This window comes from Spermophilus citellus, assembly GCF_964194105.1.
Source record: "Spermophilus citellus genome assembly, contig: SCAFFOLD_385, whole genome shotgun sequence".
Classification (NCBI taxonomy): Eukaryota; Metazoa; Chordata; class Mammalia; order Rodentia; family Sciuridae; genus Spermophilus; species Spermophilus citellus.
In genome coordinates, this window is record NW_027672972.1 from 47656 (window position 1) to 55245 (window position 7590).

General features: G+C 39.8%; 1 pseudogene across 1 annotated transcript; it reads right to left on the minus strand.

Annotated features, from left to right (window-relative positions):
• Positions 1 to 5436: 5436 nt before the first annotated feature.
• On the minus strand, positions 5437 to 6903 carry LOC308640304 (Krueppel-like factor 3; annotated as a pseudogene). The gene has a single exon. The product of its transcript is annotated as a Krueppel-like factor 3 (transcript).
• Between the last annotated feature and the right edge of the window lie 687 nt (positions 6904 to 7590).

The following is a 7590-nucleotide window of genomic DNA, read 5'->3' on the forward strand; positions in this document are numbered from 1 at the left end:
TGCTCACAGGCCTGAATGCTTGAAGAAATTAAATATCCTCAGGTCCCTTTACAGTCAGTAGTGAGAAAGGTTGCAGAGAATAAGGGGTCAAGTGGTAATTCTTGGCAATATTCGAGTTGGGGTCTGATAATGTAGTCATGCCATTGACAAATGCACTTTATTATGCTTTGGTATGATGTTGTACAGAGGAAGTCTATTGGACAAGGTAAATGCTCACTCTACAATGCAGAGATTATAATCTGAAATACATAACACTGATTTGGGCATCTATAAAGAGTACAAGCAACCATATAGGATCTAGCAAGGCAATAGAATGTCAAGAACAAAAGTAATCAGAGGAGACAATATTGTGGTTTTGCAGCTTATTGAGATTTAACTTGTCTTTGAGTTTATGTTCTTACAGAAAGGAAGAAGTGAAAGAATCTTGTCACATTTCCATAATCACATATGTAAATCAGATTTTCAGACTTGTTGGATGAGGACATTTCTGGAATGGGGGAATTTCTCAAAATAATATATAAAGGAATTATTATGCGGAACAGGCAAGGGAAGCTGTAAACCTTCAACTAAGACCATGAAGGCTGAGGTTAAGAAAAGCAAGCATTTAACCCATGTCTGAAATATAATTTCAAAGTACCAGGAATGTGGAGTGGAGAGTGGCATGCATCTTATGGGCATCTCACCCCTCCTGTTCTTATTTATTTCTCTCTGAGGCAATATCAACTTACTGTGTCAGGAGCCTCCATTTGCCCTGATAAAGCAGTTTCTGATATGATAGATTGTACCAAGTGGACGTATTTTACTCTTTTTTAATGATCCCTACCCTGGATTACAAAGTGGAAACACTGTAGAGGAGAACTGCCATCCTTTTGATGGAGCACTAGGCCAGTAGTGACTGCCAGGAAGCCAGGAAACTGGAATTTGTATTGCTGCTGGTGATGAGCATTTTGCAGATGACAAGGATTAGTAATGAGAATCAGATAGCTTGTTAAGAAACAGGCATATTTTATCTGTCCCTTTAAATACCTTCAAAGTTGTGTATTCTCAGTGGCCTGACAGGTGTTTGGCTCGGTGGTCATGTGCCAGGCTCTCCCACAGAATGGTCCTTACGTATCTATCAAAGATGCTGGGATTTCATGTGTTTGACACACACACCCTATTCTGGTATGTGATACCAGTGAGTCAGTGGGGTTTGCAGGAGATGGCCTTAGGTGACAGGTAAAGACAGGCAGCATTTCCTTCTCCTCTATCTGAATACAGCTATCCCTTGGTATCTGCCCCGATCCCCCACCCAGGATAACAAAATCCAAGTCCCTGATATAAAAGGGTGTTAGTTTTTGCATAAACCTGCACATTTCTTCCCTTATACTTTAAATCTAAATGCTGCACAAATAGTTGTTATACTGTATTGTTTAGTGACAAGAAATAAAGGTCTAAGTGTTCTGTACAGATGCAAAGTTCTTAGAGTGACTGTACCTTACAACAGTTGATTATGTATTTTGTGAAGAAGTACTGAAGAGTTTGAAAGCTCCCAACATAAAGAAATGATAATTGTTAAAGAAGACAGAAATACTGATTACCCTAACTTGGTCATCACATATTGTATATGTTTATCAAATCATCACCATCTAGCCAATAAACACAATTAATTATGTGTCATGAAATTTTTTAAAAAACTAGTTTTCAAAGAGACATGGAAAATAAATAAACAAACCTAATAAGTCAAAAAACATGAAAAGAATTAAGGAAACACCAGGTTTTGATTTGCAATAGTGGTAAATTAGCTTGTTGAACTAACATTCTCTCAGATTACAATGATAAAATCTGGATAAAATGTTGTATGTAGTTAGACAGAGATGCACATCTGTGTATAATACACAAATTATGTGTCCTCAAGAACTGAATGCAGGTTTCACCTGTACCCACTGACTGGAGAGTATAGGAGAGATTTAGCCTTCTTCAAAAAATATCATTCTTCAAAGGCACACAGTTGAATCCTGTCTCAAATTATCATTATGATTTCTAGTACACAACTTTAAATTCAAAAGAAGTATGGAGCAACAAGAAGACTTATTCAATACACAAGACAAAATGCAGACAGTAGAAACAGTCTCTCAAATGCTCAAAATGTTGTAATCAGCAGACAAGGTATCAAAAACTGCCTACATTTTTTTCAACTATTTTTATTCTATGGTTCGTTAAACCATGGAAGTTCACAGGTATAGAGGGCCAACTGTATAATCTGGAGCAATATGTGTGGGGCATTTTCCTTGAAAACAGTTCATGAGAACAGGAAAGTTGTGTGTAAACATGAGAAAACAAAAAGAAGGAAAGTGTAGCTGGAGGGAATCTGAGTTCAAAGCTGGACATCAGGGCTGGGGTTGTGGCTCAGTGGTAGAGAGCTTGCCTAGCATGCGTGAGGCACTGGATTTGATTCTCAGTACCACAAATAAACAAATGAATAAAATAAAGATATATATATATATATATATATATATATATATATATATATATAGAGAGAGAGAGAGAGAGAGAGAGAGAGAGAGAGAGAGAGAGAGAGAAAATCTGGGCATCAGAGGTGAAAGGGGACGGGGAAGGTGGATGCAGTAAATAGAAATTGAAGAGGTGCATGTGGTTGGGAGAGCAGAGCTGGGAGCAGGATTGAAGAGGCTGAGATCAGATAGCTGACAAAATCACAAATTTGGAATATGTACCAGGCTATGCTTTAATTTTTTCAAATAGGAAGTAAAAAAGAGTATACATAGCTTCTATTTTCAGCTTTAAGAGAAAAAGAAAAGAAAACTTCACCAGTTAAGGAAATAAAACCCTGCTGTATGACGCCCTCACCCTTAGCCCCTCTCTCTCCCACTACAGATCAACTCCATTTGGAAACTTGAGCTGATTGTTTCTATACTCCTGTACCCCTTTGCTACATATGATGTATCCCTAAACAATATGCTATTTATTTTTGAGTAGCTTGAAGTTTTAGATTAGTGAGATGGTACTCCCCTATGTCTTGTGTATTTCACGTAACTGGATATGTATGTATGAGATTCAACCAAGCTGAAGTGTGTAATTCTGATTCATTCATGTTTCCAATTGTATGGTTTTTTCTATATGACTATTTCAAAGAGTATGTAGCCTTTATTCTACGTGAGAACCTTGGATGTATATCTAGTCTGTAGACCTATGCAGACAATGCTGCCCTCTCCATCCTTACCCTTGTTACCTGGTACAGATGATCAGGGGTGGCTCTAGGGTGCACACAGAAGAATATACTAGATAAGAGTTTCAACACCCATCTTGACCTTGCAATGCCAAATGCACTTTAAAACTGGTAATAACGAAAGCACACTCTCCTTAGTACTAACTGATCCATGGCCTCCCCTGCTCAGCAACACTTCAAACTACTTTCAAATGTTTAACTTCTGACCAGGGAAAAGGGAGGTAAAATGATATTTTATGAATGTTTTGTATGTTTGCATTTAAAAAGTCAACTAGTTCAAGGAAGCTTGCTACAAAAATTAAATTATACATTATTTCTCAGAGGCAACTACTTAGAATTATTGTTAACAACAACACAAAATGAGGGTGGGGGCATTTCCATCTGTGCTTCAATAGCTGCATCTTGATTTCTCAAACTGAGTCATTCCTTAGTGTGGCTCTCATAGAAAATGAGAATTTACTGTCTCATTCCTTGGGCCTTCAATACAACATGCAAATTCCCCAGCCCCCCATCTCTAAATGGTTATCTTGCATTGTTGTTTTGATACTGGGAATTTAACCTAGAGGCACTCACATTCTACTATTTAGCTATATCCCCAGCCTTACTAAATTGCCCAGGATGGCCTCAAACTTGTCACCTCTCCTGCCTCAGCCTTCAAAGTAGCTGGAAGTACAGGCATAAACTACCACACCCATTATGTTGTACTCTTGCTAGATCATTATATGATTTTTACATTAGCATAACAATATAAAGGTTATTCACAGATGAGCAGGTGTAGCATGATTCCTTTTATTACGTTATATTTTATTTTACCTGGAGAGTTGTAGATTTTGTTTTTCTAAGTTCTGTTTTCTGTGTTTAGTTTTGGTTTGTCCTAATCACCCATTCAATCTCTAAAAAATTTGTCAGATATGAAAATGTTCCCTTTATACATTCAAGTGTGTTAGGTGTTAAGTGTTCAGTGCAGGTTGTCATCTTAAATCCATTCTTTACTATTCTCATGTGCTTTTTCTGGACTGATTTCTCTCTAGACTAGTCTGTATTCTTGGTAATTCGCATGACCCTAGCATGAATTTCTTCTCTAAATGTCTTAAGATCTTCTTGTTTTCTTTGGTGTTCTTTATTTTCACTCTATTTCTTTTTATTTATCTATTTGGGAACCATAGAACTTCTTGATTTGGAGGATTGGTGTTATTACTCATTAAAAATTTTTAGCTGTTATTTTTTCCAGTGTTACTGCTCCAATAGTTATATATTTTATTAGAATTAAGATTAGATATATACTAACCAATGCTTCTCAAATTTTATGCTACAAGGCAATCAGCCAGTGGACTCCTTATAGCACAAATTCATATATTCTCTTCAGTTGTTGTTGTATACTAAGAAATATGAAGCCTATGCTATTGATTTATAGACCATGTTTGGACTAAACTATATTAGGTCTTCTCACTCTACTTTCTCTTGCCTCTTACCATTCATTCATGTATGCCATCTTTTTTTTTTTTTCAGTGCTACTTTGGGTGTAACTTATTTGATATTTGTGTGTTCACAGACTTTTCAATTATATCAAATTTTATATTTGAGTTTTACTCATTTGTGTTTTAAATTAGATACTCTTCATTTCTGTAAGTTCTGCTTTAGTCTTTCCTGGCCAATTTTAATGTGTTATGCTTACATATATTCTTTACTTAAATATGTTGAAAGTATATAGTGCTCTGTACCTGTTAATTATAATGTCATCAGTCTTTGTTAATGTGATATTTGTTCCTTTTTCCTATAAATACTTATTCAAAGCACTTATTTCTTTAAATATTTGGTAAATTTATATATATATATATATATTTTTTTTGATGGACTTTAATTTCATTTGTTTATATGTGGTGCTGAGAATCGAACCCAGTGACTCCACATGGTAGGCAAGCACTCTTACCACTGAGCCACAACCCTAGCCCCAATAAATTTATTTTAATATTGAGCTTCATGTTTATTGAAATTCATTTGCAAAAATCTTTACAACCTAAGCTTAGAATCAATTTTGCTGGAGAAACTCCTTTGTAAATTGTTTCTGCTAGGTACTTAGGGGCACTACTCATTTGATGCTTTAAATTTTTCCCTGGAATTTTACCTATTATATGAATTCTTTTTTTTTTTATTTCTAACACATTTACTTTGACATTCTTTGAGGAATACATGGAGAAACCGACAATTGGTATGTTAGTTTACATGTTCCCTTATTCTCATTACATTAAACGTAAGAAGGGTTTGCTTAGCATCCCCGGAAAAAAAAAAAGTGTTCACATTCTTTAGGTCTGACCCGTGGTAAGGAGAGGGAGGATTAGAGAGTATCGACTACTGACCATATGGAAGTTTTGAATGATATAAATTCAGAGATTCAGACCAGCTGAATCAAAATTAAAATGTACATGTAAAAAATGAGTTAGATAATGGGAGGGAGGACAGAGAGAGAGCCAGGAGAGTGGGGAGTCACAATGAGGCGGAGACGGAGGCTTTCAGACTAACATGTGGCTTTTCCTATGTAGGGCAAGGTGGTCAGAACGGGAGAAGCTGCGGTCGGTCACAGTCTGGGCACTGGAAAGGTTTGATTCCAGTATGTTTGCGGAAATGTCTTGTTAGTTCATCAGACCGAGCAAACTTCCATGTGCATCCTTCCCATGTACATTTGTAGGGTTTTTCTCCTGTATGTGTTCGTCTGTGTGCTTTCAAGTGGGAGCTTTTAGTGTACACTTTGTTGCATCCATCATAATCGCATCTGTGTATCCTCCGCTTCCTTTGGGTATCTGGAGATTCCATAGGTAAAGGTCTCGTCCCAGGCTGCACTATGACTGAGGGGTGATTCTCTTGCAACAATGCTTGAGGGGGGGACACCGAGTTCATTAAAGGGGGTGGTGACATTTCTTCGGGATAATAATCTGTTCTCTGTGGTTCAATCCCAGGTTCAATTTTAATTTTTTTCTATAATATGGGCTTCTCATATGATTCAATTACAGGTACTTGCATGCTACTGTTTGAATTTTCCATCTCTTCCGACAAGGAGACCATGAGCGGCTGCTGGAGGTGGCTGGTGTACATGAAGGGGACGGGCTGCACCACGACTGGTTGGATGACGGGCAGAATGCCCGGCTCCGGATTCCGTGCCGAGAGAGGGCAGCTGCCATCACTGGCGGCACGGACAGCGGCACACTGAAGGGCTGCACGCCCGGGGAAGGGGGTGAGTACTTTTTGATGGGGGGGCTAGAAGAAGCCATGCTCAGCCCAGGGGACGCCCTCCTGTGAGAGGACGGGAACTTGAGCGAAGAAGGAGAATTCCCAGCCGAGGGTGGCGAACCCCGCTTGTTCACCGTGAGGTCCACTGGCTCCATCTGTATTCCGTGTGACAGGCCCTCTGGGGTCTGAAAGAACTTATCGGGTAACGGCGTGGAGTAAATGACCCCATACTTGTTGGGCTTCATGGGCTCCATGTCATTAGATGGGTAGGACACCGAGACAGGGTCCATCGCCTCTTGCTTGACAGGCACTGGGTCAAACATGAGCATTCTTTTAGTTAAACCTTCTAGGGTGCTCTGGTGTTTGGCTTTGCGAGGCGCGGTGCTGAACGCTGCCGGTGAGAAATAAAGGCCCAGATCCCGGCTGCCGCGAGCCCCGCGAGTGCAGTAATGTCAGCGGTCCAGTCCGGGCGGCGTTGGCGGCTGCGGCCGCAGGGGACAGGGACCGGGACCGGCGCGCGTGCGGCGCGGTTCGGCTCGGCTAGGCGGGCGCTCGCGTTGCGCTCCGGCTCGGGCCCCGGCTCCGCGCGGCTCCGCTCCTGGCTCCCCTCTGGCTCCTGGCACCAACTCTGGGCAGTCACATGACGCCGGCGCCGCTCGCTCTCTATATGAATTCTAACCTTACTTTTTTAGAGGATGAACTTCAGGTGAGGTACTTTTGAGAGACTTTTATTTTCTCTGCTCTACTTTATATCAACTCCAAGAAAAAGTAGGCTTTCCAAAGATCATTTTTTAGCCCATCTTCTGTGAGTTATTATCCTTTGTTGGTACCTGCTTGGTGCAAGGGTCTCTTGTATGATCTCCCCCTCTGCTTGTTCCCTGTTCTGTGTCCATGACACACTGCTCTAAGGATTGGACAGCATCCCAGTGGAAAATTCCTGCTCACTGATCCAGATAACTCCTTGAGATGACAGGCCTCTAATTATTAGTTTTAATTTATCACCAGCCTAGCCACATTAAAAGTTTTATATGTTTATCTGGGGTTTTTAGTTTTAGTACAAATGTAAAAAGATTTTTCTGTACACCTAATCTGCTTTTATTTCCAAAATCATTTCTGTGCATATCTGGTGAGGCGGAACA